Here is an 18,565-nt window from a genome sequence, read left to right on the forward strand (position 1 = left end):
TTTACCATTACAGAATTGACTACATCTATTATTATAGTCGCAGGGAATAGCCACAGGCCATTTACAACCGTTTCCTTTGATTCCTGAGCTCCCACTTAAGAAATCCAACCATTCTGTGCATGCTGACCTCATGGAGGTGCCTCTGACAATGACAGGTGAGTCCAGTCTTCCATCCAACCTCTCCAAGCCTCTAGACATGTTAGTGAAGGAATCACGTATCTCGCGACTGAGCCCATCAGCTAGATGGAAACCACAGAGTTTTCTCATGTGATGTTACATGGTGCAGAATTAACCAGCCAAGATCTACCCAAATAGATGCCCTATAAAATAATAAGAAATAATTTAAAAAGTTGTTATTTAAATCCAGGTTATGTAGTTTGCTGTGTAGAAATAGAAAACCAGAACAGAATCCAGTATTTGAAATGACGTTCTTCTGTAATACCTTGAACATATGACATACATTGGGGAATGAAGAAGATGGCAGAAGCTGCATGGGCCTTCAGGAAACTGACAGTAAAAGCTAATAAAACCTCAAGAATACCTGATAAGGGCCTTAAGGATAATAAGCAAAATATTATGAGGGCCTGGAAAAGAGGGAACTTTTGTTACATGGCCAAAGGTTTGTCAGCACTGTCACCTGTGGAAATGTAGAAAAATGTAGCAGTATACTCAAGCTTGGGGTTAGAAGGCTTTGAACAGCTTGTGTTTGTGTTTTGACACAATACAAGACACACTAAAAGCGATAGAATTATTCTATTTGTAAGATTTTATGATACGTGTTTAATAATAAAAAATATATGCACGCATGTGAATTTAAAAACAATGGGAATGTGTATCATGATGGTATTTCATTAATCCAACAAGAAAGTTTTTGACTTCCTATGGAGTTGGGCAGTGCTAATCTCCATGTGACTTGAAATATTCCCATTTCTTCGTATTAATATTTCATTTCTTCATTTAAATTATATTCTAGTGAAAACACTTCATGATATCACTTATTCACATCAGTAACCACAATTATCAAAGATTGTAATTGTGCATTAAATCTAAACAATACTTTCCTCTCCTGCTTTTACACATTTCTAGAGTTGCAAACATGACTATTAATTGTAATATAATTGTAGATTCAGGGTTGTAAGAATCTTTGAAGATTTTTATGCACTGGCTTTAAATTATATTTGTAGGTCAGTATAGTGGATGTGAGAAAAAGAAATGTGCTTAAAATTGTATTAGCTCTTCCAATAGTGAGACGGTGCCTAAATCGATCTTAAAAATGTTCAATTTAGCTGAAATCTTCTTTGTCAAGTAATCAATGTGTTTACTGAATGATAAACGTGGTGTCAAGGAGCTAGCGAGACTCAAAGTTATTTGGAAGATATAATGCAGGCCAGGGAAGATTTGCCAACTTGAACTTTACCGTCATTAGTTAGATCTGATGATAGGCAAGAGAGAAGTGGAACATCTGTTTGCATTTTTCCAAAAGATATGAGTGAGGTAAGTAGTTGACCTCATGAGTCAACACTGAGAAACGATTCAGTAAAAATAGGTATGCACAACAGATGGTGTCATCTTCATTGATGACTTTGATTCTGATTTCAGAGAGAGAAAATATTTTAGTAGCTGAATTCAAACAAAACACGAAGAATGTAACTAATGGGTGACATCTGAGTAAATGTAATCTGTTCTGGTTTTTAGGCTCTTGCCTTTCATTTATTATCTTTTATACAAAGGAAAATATGAAATACATAAGGTATATATTACTATGGCTTAACTATCACCTGTAGTACAGCAGAGGTAGATGACTTATGCTTTTTCTTTCTCGTTTTGTTAGAGCAATCACATTAATCATTATTTAAATGTGAAAAATAGACATCAAGTTATGAAAAGAAGGAAGCCTTGAAGAAATGTCCTTGATGCTGAACAAAGCTTACACAAATGAGAACCTATTGAGTGCAGAATAAATGAGGTAATTACAATTCAGTTTTACAGATGGAAAAGCTGAGTCACCAGGAGGTTAAGTGACTTGCCCAAGGTCACAGAAGAAGCCATTAGCGTTATTATGTAGTTTCCCTTATTCTTATTTCTTCTCTTATGTTTTATCTAATACAGCAAGAAGCATTGAAAGATAAATATTCTCCACATATGCAGCAAGTTCACTCTTACAATTCGGTACCGATGCAAGATCAGGGAAAGCAAGTTTCAGTTTTTGTTTTGTTTTACTTTTTTTCCATGTGAATATATTTAATTCTTTATTTCTTTTTTTCTTGTGACTGCAGAAATTTATTTGTTCCCTCATGTCACTAAGACAGCAGATACCAGCTAGAGTACAGGGAGTTTTCTACATTAGTGTGCTGGAAAGTGAACATACGTAAATTGAAACCCCTCTCTGAACTAAATCCTATTTGTCCTCTGCTTATAGAAAATCATGTTGTAATATATAAACTACAGAGAAGTCAGTAAACTAACACAAAAATAATATTGTTGTTATATTACACAAAACTACTACAGCATATGTATAAATGGTAAGTATTCTGAGATTTATAAATTAGAAAACATGTAGCAAAAATAAGGATATAAAGTGGCATATATGGTGCATATAATACTCAGATAGCCCTTAGTTTTTTACAGAACCTGTAATTGGTGTGTGTGTGTGTGTCTTCATTTTATTTTATATTTTTAATTAAGACTTTATTTTTGAGTAGTTTTAGAGTTATAGGAAAAATGAGCTAAATTTAGAGAATTCCCACATCCCCCTTTATCATCCCAAACATCTTTATCTCCTATCTCCTTTTAATGTATACAACTCAATGAATTTGGATACAAATACACACTCGTGAAACCATTTTAACTTGAAGTAAATGACAGTTTCACATAATGTTATATTTATGGGTGCCATGGGGACCAGTTTGTTCTGTTGAATATGAGCTCACTTCATAAAGGAGGATGAAGCTATAGTTTTTAAATAGAAGCTGATAACATCTTTCCGTCTCTAGCGAATGATATACACATACATTTTTACCCCTTCTCACATGGTTTTGACCCAGAACATGTCAAAAAGTATCTTCTTGCTATATTCATCCAACTAGATACATAACTCTGTAAAGTTCTCCTCTGTGAGTGCTGCAAAATATATCTATAGAAAATATATGTGTGTGTGTGTGTGTGTGTATATATATATATATACGTATTCATCAATTTATCACTCTTGTCTTTCTCAAGGGCAGATGGTTTCTTCTGTATGACATGTCAACACATACCCAGAGGGTCTAGTCCTATATGTCAAAGACACAATAGTTTTATAATAGCAGTGAAGTTTCTAGTTTAAGAATCTGGTCTATAGCCAAGTAGTAGATACAACTCAACAACACTCAAGCTTACTATGAAACCCTGGTCAAAGCCAGGGCTATGCTATATGTATAGAGGACGAATTATCAGAAGACAGTAATTGGTAATTAAAATTAACTTTAACTTTTCAGATCTTTTTCTCCTTAATAACTACAACTTTCCTCTCTCACTTCTTGAAATACGTTTTCTCTTTCCTTGGCTTAATCTTCAATTCCTTGTATCACAGTTTTCTTTCTACCTCTTGTCTAACAATTCTCATTTTGTCGTTGTCTTGTTTTTCTGTTTTGCTTTTCCCCCTATATGCTTCTCTTCTGATTACTGAACTTTAAGTATCAGGATCTTTCTTTTCCCTTCTCTTCCTTCTCAGGACAATGTTAACAAACAAAACTATCAAGGATCTTTTGATACTCCTAAAACTATAGCTCCATGAAAATTGGGCTGTATAATAATTCTTGGGCACTTTATAATTTCTCAAACTCAAAATGGCCATGATTTAACTTAATATATGTCAAGCAAAATATTTTCCCTTTTCTATGTGATTTATCTGAGTGAATGGGGCCAGTCACATTCATATTAGCCAACCTTCACTAGATTAGGCTATGCAAAAACAAAACAACAACAACAAAAAGCCTTCAAACGTTATTCAGATTAGTTAACTCTGTTCAGTTACCCAAACTGAAGACCTGGGTGTTATCATTGAACCCTTCCTCTCATATGTAACCCATAACCAATTGGTCAAAAAGCTTTGTTTATTTTTTCCCTTATTTTCTCATTTTTTCTACTATTACTACCATTACTTAATTTTTCGGTAAACATTTCTTGTCTAAATTACTGCAGTAGCTTTCTAAACTGGTGCCCTCTCACTAGTTATGACTGGCTTTATATAATTATATTCCCCCTGCTATAGGAATAACATTTCCATAATATGAATGCATTAAAACATGTATGTTTGGTATAGATGGAATTGCTGTTTCACAATATTTTCTCTTCCTGAAGAAAAATTATAGTTTCCAAGCTCTGTAAATTCTGATTTGATTGTATGATTTGCTTTAGCGAATGACATTTGTAAAGGAATCTGGTAGGGAGGATTGTTTGAGAGACAAAACATATTTACTACAGTCTCTCTTACCTCTGCTACTGTTGAGGGGTGAAGCCAGCTGGACATCCTGGTTTGTGTGGAGACTTGTAGAACTTTTCTGTCTTACAAGAGGATTGTAAAATGCACCAATCAACACTCTGTAGCTAGGATTGCAAAACGACCCAATCAGTGCTCTGTGGCTAACTAGAGGTTTGTAAAATGGACCAATCAGCACTCTGTAAAATGGACCAATCAGCAGGATGTGGGTGGAGACAAATAAGGGAATAAAAGCTGGCCACCCCAACCAGCAGCAGCAACCCACTTGGATCCCCTTTCACACTGTGGAAGCTTTGTTCTTTCGCTCTTCACAATAAATCTTGCTGCTGCTCACTCTTTGGGTCTGTGCCATCTTTAAGAGCTGTAACACTCACGGCGAAGGTCTGCAGCTCCATTCGTTAAGTCAGCCAGACCATGAACCCACCAGAAGGAACAAACTCTGGACACATCTTGGTGACTATGAAGGGACTATCGCCAAGCAGTGAGTATCACTGGACCCCTTTCACTTGCTATTCTGTCCTATTATTCCCCAGAATTCAGGAACTAAACACCAGGCACCTGTCAGCCAGTTAAAAACAACTAGCATGACCACCGGAATAAAGACACGGGTGTCGGGCTTTCTGGGAAAGGTCTCTCTAACAAGTCACAACTCTTTGGAGTTGGGAGCATTGGTTTGTCTGGAACCAGCTTCTGCTTTTCCTGTACTTCTGGGCTGAGCCAAGGGTCAACAGAGAGAAAAGCCATTCAGCTCCAGGATCCTGACAAAAAGTTGGTTGTCCCCGTATCCATGAGCAGAACTCTCAAAGTCATGTCGCCCAAAGTGAGACTTGCCCATCTATCCTATCTATCCTCACCCTTGTCTCCTGGGTCCTAATGCCTGTCAGACAAACCCTCCCACATCTCTTCCCGAGGCTAGTCCTTCTTCTAAAAACCACTCCCTGTCTCTGGTGTTTTTCTAGTTTGTCCTATAGGAATGATTTCTGGTATAAATTTCATGACTCTGTTCCCTTCCTTAGGCACCCATGCTCACCAATCAGAAAGACAGGGGTGGGGTGTGGGGGTTATTATCTGGAATTTTAGGATCTCTCCTCAGACTAGCAGGCCTAACAAAGACTATTCCTAAAGCTAGGATATGGGGAGCCTTAGAAATTATATCTTTCCTGTCCATATCTCGAGAAGTGAGAACAAAAGGCATCACTCTTCCAAATTGGAGATCCCTTCCCTCCCTCAGGGTATGGCCTTCCAAATTTGAGGCATAACATCTTTATAGGACAGGGGTAAGGTCCCAATATTAACAGGAGAAAATGCTTAGGACTCTAACGGGTTTACAGGAATGCATCAATAAGGGCCACTAAATCCGATTTTTCTCGGTCCTCTTTGTGGTCTAAAAGGAAAGGCAAGTGTGCGTCAGTAAGGGCCCCTAAATCTGACCTTCCTAGGTCCTCCTTGTGGTCTAGGAGGAAAACTAGTGTTTCTGCTGCTGCGCTGGTGAGCGCAACTATTCCAATCAGCAGGGTCCAGGGACTGTTGAGGGTTCTTGGGCAGGGGGTGGGAAACTAACAAACCAAAACGGCGGACAGTTTTTTCTTTCACATGGGAAACACTCAGGCCTCAACAGGCTCACCCTTGAAATGCATCCTAAGCCATTGGGACCGATTTGACCCATGAACCCTGACAAAGAGGCGGCTCATTTTTTTCTGCCCTGCTACCTGGTCCCAGTATTCTCTCTCTGATGGGGAAAAATGGCCACCTGAGGAAAGCATAAATTATAATACTATCCTGCAGCTTGACCTTTTCTGTAAGAGAGAAGGCAAATGGAGTGAAATACTCTATGTCCAATCTTTCTTTTCATTTAAGGATAATCCACAACTATGCAAAGCTTGCAATTGGCATCCTACAGGAGGACCTGTCAGCTTACCTCCATATCCTAGCCTTCCTATAGCTCCCCTTCCTATTAATGATAAGTATCCTCTAATCTTCCCCACCCAGAAGGAAACAAGCAAAGAAACCTCCAAAGGACCACAAAAACCCCCAGGCTATCAGTTTTGTCCCCTTCAAGTTGTAGGGAGAGGGCAATTTGGCCCAACCCGGGTAAAGTGTCCCCTTCTCCCTCTCTGATTTAAAGCAGATCAAGGTAGACCTGGGGAAGTTTTCAGATGTCTTACAGGGTATAGGTCCTATACAGGGTATAGGGCCTACAGGGTATAGGTCCTTTGACCTCACTAGGAGACATGTCATGCTATTGTTAGATCGAAGTGTGGCCTTTAATGAAAAGAATGCAGCTTTAGTGGCAGCCCATGAGTTTGGAGATACTTGGTATCTTAATCAAGTAAATGACAGAATGACAGCCAAAGAAAGGGACAAATTCCCTACCAGTCAGCAAGCCATCTCCAGTATGGATCCCCACTGGGACCCCGACTCAGATCATGGGGACTGGAGTTGCAAACATCTGCTGACCTGTGTTCTAGAAGGACTAAGGAGAATTAGGAAAAAGCCCATGAATTATTCAATGATGTCCACCATAACTCAGGGAAAGAAAGAAAACCCTTCTGCCTTCCTCAACATGGCTGTGGGAGACCTTAGAAACTATACTCCCCTGTCACCCAACTCTCTCAAGGGCCAATTGATCCTAAAACATAAGTTTATTACCCAATCAGCTGCAGATATCAGGAGAAAGCTCCAAAAGCGAGCCCTCAGCCCTGAACAAAATCTGGAGGCATTATTAAACCTGGCAACCTCAGTGTTTTATAGTAAGGACCAAGAGGAGCAGGCTGAAAAGGGAAAGGGAGATCAGAGAAAGGCCGCAGCCTGAGTCATGACCCTCAAATGAACAAACCTTGGTGGTTCGGAGAGGACAGAAAATGGAGCAGGCCAATCACCCGGTAGGGCTTGTTATCGGTGTGGCTTGCAAGGACACTTTATAAAAGATTGTCCAATGAGAAACAAGCTGCCCCCTCGCCCATGTCCACTATGCCATGGAAATCATTTGAAGGCGCACTGCCCCAGAGGACAAAGGTTATCTGGGCCAGAAGCCCCCAACCAGATGATCCAACAACAAGACTGAGGATGCCTGGGGCAAGTGCCAGCTCATGTCATCACCCTCACTGAGACCTAGGTACGTTTAACCAGAGGGCCAGGAAATTGACTTCCTCCTGGACACTGGTGTGGCTTCCTCAGTGTTAATCTCCTGTCCTGGACAGCTGTCCTCAAGGTCCATTACCATCTGAGGAATCCTGGGAGAGCCTGTAACCCGGTATTTCTCTCACCACCTCAGTTGTAACTGGGAGACTTTACTCTTTTCACATGCCTTTCTTGTTATGCCCAAAAGTCCCATACCCTTATTAGGAAGGACATATTAGCCAAAGCTGGAGCTATTATCTATACGAATATGGGGAACAAGTTACCCATTTGTTGTCCCCTGCTTGAGGAGGGAATTAACCCTGAAATCTGGGCATTGGAAGGACAATTCGGAAGGGCAAAAAATGCCCACCCAGTCCAAATCAGGCTAAAAAACCCCATCACTTTTCCTTATCAAAGGCAATATCCCTTAAGACCTGAAGCTCATAAAGGATTACAGTATATTGTTAGACATTTAAAAGCTCAAGGCTTAGTAAGAAAATGCAGCAGTTCCTGCAACACCCCAAATGTAGGAGTAGAAAACCTGAATGGTCAGTGGAGACTAGTGCAAGATCTTCGACTCATCAATGAGGCAGTAATTCCTCTATACCCAGTTGCACCCAACTGCTACACCCTACTATCTCAAATACCAGTGGAAGCAGAATGGTTCACTGTTCTGGACCTCAAGGATGCCTTCTTCTGTATTCCCCTGCACTCTGACTCCCAGTTTCTCTTTGTCTTTTAGGATCCCACAAACCACATATCCTAATTTATGTGGGTCTTGCCCCAGGGGTTTAGGGATAGCCCTCATCTGCTTGATCAGGCACTGGCCCAAGATCTAGGCCACTTCTTAAGTCCAGGTACTCTAGTTGTTCAGTATGTGGATGATTTACTTTTGGCTACCAGTTCAGAAGCCTCATGCCAGCAGACTACTCTAGATCTCTTGAGGGCTTTCTAGCTAATCAAGGATATAAGGCATCTAAATCAAAAGCCCAACTCTGCCTACAACAAGTCAAATATCTAGGTCTAATCTTATCCAGAGGAACCAGGGCCCTCAGAAAGGAAGGAATACAGCCTAGACTGGCTTATCCTCACCCTAAGACATTAAAACAATTGCTGGACTTCCTTGGAATCACCGACTTTGCCAACTCTGGATCCCCGGATACAGTGAGAAGGCCAGGTCACTCTATACTCTAATCAAGGAGGCCCAGAAGGCAAATAGTCATCTAGTAGAATGGGAACCAGAGGCAGAAACAGTCTTCAAAACCTTAAATCAGGCCCTTGTACAAGCTCCAGCTTTAACCCTTCCCACAGGACAAAACTTCTCTTTATACATCACAGAGAGAGCAGGAATAGCTCTTGGAGTCCTTACTTAGATTTGTGGACAACCCCACAGCCAGTAGCATACCTAAGTAAGGAAATTGATATAGTAGCGAAAGACTGGTCTGACTGTTTACAGGTAATTGCAGTAGTGGTTGTCTTCCTGTCAGAGGCTATCAGAATAATACAAGGAAAGGATCTCACTATCTGGACTACTCATGATGTAAATGGCATACTAGGTGCCAAAGGAAGTTTATGACTATTAGACAACTGCCTACTCAGATACCGGGCACTACTCCTTGAGGGTCTGATGTTTCAAATATGCATGTGTGTGTGGCCCTCAACACTGCCACTTTTCTCCCAGAGGATGGAGAACCAATCGAGCATGACTGCCAACAAATTATAGCCACCCAAAAAGATCTCTTAGAATTCCCCTTAACTAACCCTGACCATATCCTGTATACTGATGGAACTTCACTTGTGGAGAATGGGATATGAAGGGCACATTATGCCATAGTTAGTGATGTAATAGTCCTTGAAAGTAAGCCTCTTCCCCCAGGGACCAGCACCCATTTAGCAGAACTAGTGGCACTTATCCGAGCCTTAGAACTGAGAAAGAGAAAAATAATAAATGTGTATACAAATAGCAAGTATGCTTATCTAATCCTGCATGCCCATGCTGCAGTATGGAAAGAAAGGGAGCTCCTAAGCTCTGGAGGAAACCCTATAAAATACCACAAGGAAATCAAGGAGTTATTGCACTCAGTGCAAAAACTCGAGGAAGCAGCAGTCTTACACTGCCAAAGTCATGGGGAAGGAGAGGGGAGAACAGCAGCGTAAAGAGCTGGCAGAGGCAGTGAAAGACCAGCAGATAGGAGAGGGAGGGGAAAGACAGAAAGTCAAAGAGACAGAGTCAAAGAGAGAGAGAGGAAGAAACAGAGTCAGAGAGAAAGAAAAGAAAGAAAGAGACAGAAAGTCAAAGAAAGGGAGAGAGGAAGAGACAGAGATAAAGGAGTCAAAGAGAGAGAAAGAGAGATGTAAATAGTAAAGATAAAACAGTGTACCCTATTCCTTTAAAAGCCAGAGTGAATTTAAAACCTATAATTTTATAACTGAAAGTCTTCTCTGTAAACCTATAACACTCGAATACCACCTCATTGACAGTGTAAAAAACAGCATAGCCCAAAAGCACTGAGGCCACTGACAACCCACAGCCTTCCTATCAAAAATCCTTAACCCAGCAGGTTTCCTAACAGGGGATCTAAATCTTAACTAATTACCATACAAAGGTCCGACCAGATCTAGGAGGAACTCCCTTCAGGACAGGAGGATAGATGGTTCCTCCCAGGCCATTAAGGGAAAAAGACACAATGGATATTCAGTAAGTGATAAGGGAACTCTTGTAGAAGCAGTTAGGAAGGTTGCTTAATAATTGGTCTGCTCAAACGTGCGAGCTGTTTGCACTCAGCCAAACCTTAAAGTACTTACAGAATCAGAAAGGGGCCATCTATACTAATTCTAAGTTAATATGGACTGAACAAGGTCTTGTTAATAGCAATGAATAATTGAAATGTCAAACTTGCAAAGTTTTCAACAAAAGTAAAGTTTGCTAAAAGTTAACAGGGTAACGTGTATTATCCTAATGTCTAATCTTGTGGAAATCAGACCCTATCAGTGCCCCTCAAAGTTCAAGTCCATCAGTGCAAGGGCATACAACTAATACCCCTACTTATAGGGTTAGGAATGGCCACTGCTACAGGAACGGGAATAACAGGTTTATCTACTTCATTATACCACTACCACACACTCTAAAAGGATTTCTCAGACAGTTTATAAGAAATAACAAAATCTATCCTACTCTACAATCCCAAATAAACTCTTTGGGCAGCAGTGACTCTACAAAACTGCTGAGGCCTAGACCTCCTCACTGCTGAGAAAGGAGGACTTTGAACCTTCTTAGAGGAAGAGTGTTGCTTTTACACTACCCAGTCATGGATAATATGAGAGGCCACCCGAGGTTTACAGGAAAAGGCTTCTGAAATCACATAACACCTTTAAAACTCTTATGCCAACCTCTGGATCAGGCAACATGGCTTCCCCCACTTTCTAGGTCCCGTGACAGCCATCTTGCTGTTACTCACCTTCGGGCCCTGTGTTTTTAACCTCCTTGTCAAATTTGTTTCCTCCAGGATTGATGCCATCAAGCTACAGATGGTCTTACAAGCGGAACCCCAAATGAACTCAACTAACAACTTCTACCAAGGACCCCTGGACCAACCTACTGACCCTCTGGCTGGCCTAGAGAGTTCCCTTCTGGAGGACACTACCACTGCAGGGCCGCTTCTTCACCTCTATCCAACAGGAAGTAACTAGAGTGGTCATCACCCAATTCCCAAAAGCAATTGGGGTGTCCTCTGTAGAGGGGGATTGAGAAGTGAAGCCAGCTGGACTTCCTGGGTTGAGCAGGGACTTGGAGAACTTTTCTGTCTTACAAGAGGATTATAAAATGCACCAACCAGCACTATGTATCTAGGATTGTAAAATGAACCAATCAGTGCTCTGTGGCTACCTAGAGGTTTGTAAAATGGACCAATCAGCACTCTGTAAAATGGACCAATCAGCAGGATGTGGGTGCGGACAAATAAGCGAATAAAAGCTGGCCACCCCAGTCAGCAGCAACAACCCGCTTGGGTCCCCTTGCCTGCTGTGGAAGCTTTGTTCTTTCACTCTTCACAATAAATCTTGCTGCTGCTCACTCTTTAGGTCTGTACCATCTTTAGGAGCTGTAACACTCACCATGAAGGTCCACGGCTCCATTTGTGAAGTCAGTGAGATCACGAACCCACTGGAAGGAACAAACTCTGGACACACTGTCATAGGTAACATCCCACAAAATGCTTGTATTGTTGCTTTGTCTACCAGGCCCCTAGAATAAGGAAGATAATGATGGAACCTAGCAGAGCTCCTGGCTATCTGGGAAGTATACTTTATAAGAGTAAGAACTGTGCCTATGTTGTCTAAAGTAACAGAGATATCAGGGTTGTTTATTACTGCAGCATAATCTTGTCTACACTGACTAGTGAAACATTTGGCTGCTGAGCCTTTGAAGCACTTACCATGTTTAAAATATTTCCACCCTCAAACTTAGTGACTCAGAGCCTTTGTATTACTTTGTTAGTTGATGTGCTCCAGAGAAACAGACAGATAGATAGATAGATATGTCTATCAATCTATGTATTTATCCATCTGAGAGAAATTTATCTTAAGAAGCTAGTTTACTCAACTGTGGAGGCTGACAGGACAAAAATCTAAAGAGTAGACTGGCAGAGTGAGGAATCAGGGAAGAGTTGCAGTTTGAATTCAAGAAATGTCTTCTGGCAGAATTTCCTCTTCTTCCACAGAGGTCAGTAGTTTTCTATTAAGGCTTTCATTAATAGTTGAGGCCCATCCACACTCTGGAGAGTAATCTGCTTTATTCAAGATCTATTGGTTTAAATGTTAATTTCATCCAAAAATGTCTTCTCAGGAACATATAGAAAATGTTTGGCCAAATATCTGGGTACCATTGCCTGGCCAAGCTGACACACAAAATTAACTATCACAGGTCCACTCCTTGTCAACTTGGTATTCATCTATCTATCTATCTATTTATATATCTACCTACCTACCTATATCATCTTTATATATATCCAATTAAAACATACTTAATATTTAAATAAATAAGGTCATAATTCTGCCTACCATAATACAACTATCCTGCAAACAACCAAAAATACACTAACTTTTCCCCAGAAGAGGGTGCAAAGTCCCTGGGTGGTGTTTGTTTCTCTATTTGGTATCTCATTGTTCAATACTATGATGTAAAGTTAGCAACACATGAACATTATGCTATTTGGTCAATGCATCCTATATTACATGATGGAAAAATAAAAGAAGAAAGAAAATATATTTGTTGTAAACACAAATATATATTTATAACAAAATAAAGAAGAAATGCTCATGACAATTACAATTCTAGTTTCTGTAACTGGTCACATGATCATAGCTAGTATTTGTAACTGCTTACTGGAATAGACACTCTCTATTAGAGTTGCCTTTTCTGCATACAATGCTTCTGTCAAATCTACCATCTGTGGATTTATTAAATTGCTTATACACTGTCATGGTATCCACACAGCATTACTGCTGATCAAGAAACTTATGTCAAAGTAAATGAAGTATGGCAAAGCCATATTCATGGACTTCACTGGTCTTATCACACCATTCAGAAGCAGCTGGCTTAATAAAATGACAGAATGGCCTTTTGAAGATTCAGTTACAACACCAACTAAGTAACAATAAATTTAAGGACTGGAGCAATGTCCACCAGGAGGCTTTACATGCTCTGAATCAGCTGCCAATATATGGTTCTTTTTCTTCCATAGCCAGGATTCACGAGTCTAGGAATAAAGGAGTAGAAATCAGAGTGAGATCATTCACTATTGTCCCTACTGACCCACTGTCAAAATTTTTGCTTTCTGTTTCCAAGAGCTTATTATCCACTGTCCTACAGGTCTTGGTTCCAAAGGAAGGAATGCTTTCACTAGGGAACACAACAATGATTCCACATAACTCATGTTAAAACTCCTGCTCCTTTGGTCTCCTCATGTCTTTGAAGAGAGTTACTGTTTTGGCTGGGGTAATTGATCTTGACTACCAAGAAGAACATGGATGGATACTCCACAATGGAGGTAAGGAAGAGTACTTGTGGCATACAGGAGATCCCTTATGGTATCTCTTAGTGTTACCATGCCCTGCAATTAAAGCCAATGGAGAACTACAGCCCAAATCAGGCAGAACTTCTAATGGTTCCCCCATCTGGCTTTAATTACCTAACTGCTAAAGAATCATCACCAGTTGAGGTACTTGCTGAAGGCTAAGGGAATAACCAATGAGTAATGGAAGAAAGTAGTTATAAATACCAGCTATGACCACGTGACCAGTTATAGAAATTAGGATTATAATTGTCATAAGTATTTCTCCCTTATTTTGTTATAAATATATATTTGTATGTAAACAAATATGTTTCCTTCTTTCTCTTATTCCTTTGCCATGTAATATAGGATGTACTGACATAGTGTTCATGTATTGTTTACATGTTTTCATGTATTGTTTACATTGTTCAATATTGTTTAGTATTGAATAATGAGATACCAAAGAGAAAAGTAAACACCACCCAAGGACTTTTCATCCTCTTCTGGGAAAAAGTGTATTTTTGGTTGTTTTCAGGATAGTTGACACAAGGTAGCTGGCTGATAGCTGGCATCATACCCAGGGAATGTTGCCAAATTGGGGTCTCATTATTGGTCTGTGCTATAGGCAAATTGGAGTATTAACAGGTGTTGTTACCAGGTCAATCTCTGTAAGTAGAAGTCCGTGTTGCTAAGGCCATGCATAACCTGCATCCCTGCCATCATGGCCACTTTGTTCATGAGTCCATAGGGCAATGACTGAGGTGGTTAAGGAAGGAGATTGGCTAGTATCCACAGAATGGGTCATCCTATCCACTTGACTATCAAAATTTGCCTCTGCTAAGGTGACCCTTTGATCAATATTCACATAAGACAAAAATTTTCTTAGCAATTTTTGCCATTCAAAGAGGACATACCTCTTCTCCGGACTTTCCTATCACTAATTTTTGAATCATGCTCCTTTCAACTTCCTGATCATACAACCAAACATTGGCTAAACCTCAGTTCTGCCCACTGGGAAAATTCTATTTCACCATTGGCCTTCAGGAATATCCCAGAAAAGGGCTGTAATGCTGCAGCTATTCACTTTCATGTGTATCTGCACATCATTTAAAACCATCTGTATAATAAGACCAAGTCTTCTCTTCCTCTGTCAACTGATTATAAGAAACTCCTCATGAAGCCATAAATACAGGTACATATACCCATGCACACATATCTATCTTCCTTCTTTTACAAGCAAACTGGTTTATCTTATTAAGTACCATAGCAGATTTTTGTAAAAAAAAAATTATAATGGGACACGACAACTTTTATTACCAAATGCAAGCTTTGTTGTTTTGTGTTTTAGACTATACCTAACTCTCTGACCATTTTCAATGTGTTTCTTTCTTCTTGAATTCTGTGATTTACCTTCTGTGTAATTTTATCCGCCTTGGACAGCCTCTTTCATTATTGAGTGGGTTAAGTAGGCTTACGCAATAAATTTACAAGTCACTAGCCCTAACCCTCCAAGATAAAGCTCTTACTTTCTCATTAATTTGGGCCATTCATTGTCCCTCTGCAACGCTTACTTTATTTATTTCTATCAATCACATACTACTCTATTATTTTACCGTCATCACAGCTTTTGAGATTTTTCATTAGATTTTAAATATCTTAGGACAGGAACCACAAAATCATTGTCTTTTCATTCCCAGGCTTGAGGCAATACCTAGGTATTTGGCAATGTTTAATATCTGGCACATGTTCAATACAGTAAAAATTACATAAATAAAAACTACAACAAAAACATAAGAAATAAATGAAAGTACAGAAATGAAAAGGACAGGATGGTAAAGACCAGAAAAAACATTAGAAAAGTTGGCTTTTTAGGTATGCATACAAGTGAGTTGGAATGGGGTATGAAGAGATGGTGAGAAAGGACCTTGCTTGTTTTCATCTAGAAATTTCAATTAGGCACACATGGAGAATGTATAGAATTATAATATTCCCAACTCAGGCAAGCATTAAATATTATTTTTCTTATAAAGTACAAAACTCATCAATACAGATAAATTAGTGAAATTAATATATTTAGAACTCAGTTCATATGGACAAAGTGAGACTGTAATTAGCTCTCTAAGTAAATCTGTAGGTCATTGGTAAAACTGACACTGAGAAAAAGGGGACAGGTGGAAAAGAGATAGAAATGCATGAATGGTTAGACAAATATGCTCTATGAGGTGTATTTGGAATCAATCACTATTAATCTTGTTCAGTTAGGTGGGTAATTGTTTAACTAGACTGCTTTTCTGAACTTACCACTTGCTTTAGCCAATTTTTTCTATGTCTTTATTGATTGCCAATGACATTGTCATTTTGACTAATGCATTTATTTAAGGGCATGAAGCAATGATGATCTTGTCCCTTTGTCTTGCAGAAAAGTGATGCCCCTCTGGATTTCTGAGAGAAGATATACACAATAAAGGCATATTTTTAAAAAAATAGGGTATATGCAGAATAGGCAAGAAGAAGGAAGAGAAAAAAGAAAATGAAAATTTCAAGAAACCTGACATGGCAGAAAATATTTAATTGTTTGTTCCTATTTAAGATGTTTCTATTGTCCTCTGAGTTTGATAATTATGTGACACTCATATCATTTCCTTAAATAATAGTTTCTTAGTAAACTTGTGCAAGGTTCTAATTGGATGACTAGAAAGGGAGAAAGGATGCTAAAATGCAAATTATGTAATTGGATCACTCTTGATTCACTTTCTGGATGTTTTGTGCCTCTTGTGGTATTCTTCACCACCATAACAGAGTGATCACCTCACAAGACACTCTTGATTATTACCTCCCTGCATGCATTCCTCAGTGATAGTCTCTACTCTTTCTAATTTGACAAAAGGAAGTCTTCCCAAAATCCTGACTAGTCACCTATATTCACCTTGCCTCCTATGTCAGCTTTCTCACATTGTGGGCTTTGTTCTTTTTGTTTTCTGTTTTTAGTTCTGTTCTCTAAATGTCTGGAGACTGAGAAATAGCCTTTTCCCTTCCCTTCCCTTCCCTTCCCTTCCCTTCCCTTCCCTTCCTTTCCCTGCTCCCCTCCCCTCCTCCCTTCCCTTTTCTTCCCATCTTGTCTTTCTTTTCTTTTCTTACTTTTTCTCTTCTCTTCTCTTCTCTCTTGTCTCTTCTCTCTTCTCTTCTTCTCTTTTCTTTTGTGAGACAGGGTGTCACTCTGTCACCCAGACTGAAGTGCAGTGGCACAATCTCTGCTCACCACAGCCTCCACCTCCCAGGCTCAAACAATTCTCCTGCCTCAGCCTCTCGAGTAGTTGGGACTACAGGCATGCATCACTACTGCTCAGCTATTTTTTTTTTTTTTTTTTTAGTGGAGATGGGGTTTTACTATGTTCACCAGGCTGGTCTTGAACTTCTGACCTCAAATGATCCACCCACCTTGGCCTCCCAAAGTGCTGGGATTATAGGCATGAGCCACCATCCCCAGCTGATATTATTTTCTACCTGTAAGAAGTATTTTCCAGTTTGGCACATGTATTCATTAAGTGAAGGTTTAGTCTGAAAACTGTATGAGAGTGAAAAAAACTTTAGTCTCATTTTGTCCATTACCATGGTAGGTCTTTGAGTAGCTTACTCCTACCATGCCATTTGCCATTTGCAGTAGACTGATTTACCACACTGTTGCATGTGATATGGTTTGGCTGTGTTCCCACTCAAATATTTAATTGTAGCTCCCATAATCCCCATGTGTCATAGACGGCACCCAGTGGGAAATAATTAAATCATGGGAGTAGGCTTTTCCCATGCTGTTCCCCTGATAGTCAATAAATCTCACATGATCTCATGGTTTTACAAAGGTCAGTTCCCCTGCACATGCTCTCTTGCCTGCTGCCATGTAAGATGTACCTTTGCTAGACTTTTGTCTTTCACCATGATTGTGAAGCCTCCTTAGCCATGTTGAACTGTGAATTCATTAAACCTCTTTTTCCTTATAAATTACCCAGTCTCAGGTATTTCTTCATACCAGTATGTAAATGCATGAATACTGTAAGTCGGTACTGGGAGGGGAGCAGTGCAATTAAGATACACAAAAATATAGAAGCAACTTTAGAACTGGATAACAGGTGGAGGTTGAAACAATTTGGAGGACTCAGAAGAAGGCAGGAACATGTGGGAAAGTTTGGAGCTTCCTAGAAACTTGTTGAAAGTTTTTGATCAAAAATTGCAGGCTGAGGTGACATCAGATGGAGATGAGGAACATATGGGAACTGGAGCAAAGGTATTCTTGTTATGCTTTAGCAAAGAGATTGCAGGCATTTTGCCCCTGCCCTAGAGATCTTTGTAATTTTAAACTTGAGAGAGATGGAATTTCTAAGCAGCAAAGCATTCAAGAAATGACTTGGGTGCTCTTAAAAGCATTCAGTTTTATTCATTCATAAAGATGCATTTTGAAATTGGAACTTATGTTTAAAAGTAAAGCAGAGCATAAAAGTTTGGAAAATTTGTAATAGAAAAGAAAAACCCATTTTCTGAGGAGCAATTTAAGCTGGCTACAGAAATTTGCATAAGAAACAAGGAGCCAAATGTTAATCACCAAGACGATGGGGAAAACGTCTCCAGGGCATATCATAGGTCTTAATGGCAACCTCTATTATCACAAGCCAGGAGGAAAAAATGGTTTCATGGGTCAGGCCTAAGGCCTTGCTGCCCTGTGTAGTGTTGGGACATGGTGCTTTGCATCCCAACCATGGATAAAAGGGACAAAGGACAACTCAGGGCTGCGGCTTCAAGGAGTGCAAGTCCCAAGCCTTGGTGGTTCACACATGGTGTTTGGCCTGTGGGTGCACAGAAGTCAAGAACTGAGGTTTGAGAACCTCTTCCTAGATTTCAGAGGATGTATGGAAATGTATGGATG

The sequence above is a fragment of the Macaca fascicularis genome, chromosome 6, assembly GCF_037993035.2.
Source record: "Macaca fascicularis isolate 582-1 chromosome 6, T2T-MFA8v1.1".
Taxonomy (NCBI): domain Eukaryota; kingdom Metazoa; phylum Chordata; class Mammalia; order Primates; family Cercopithecidae; genus Macaca; species Macaca fascicularis.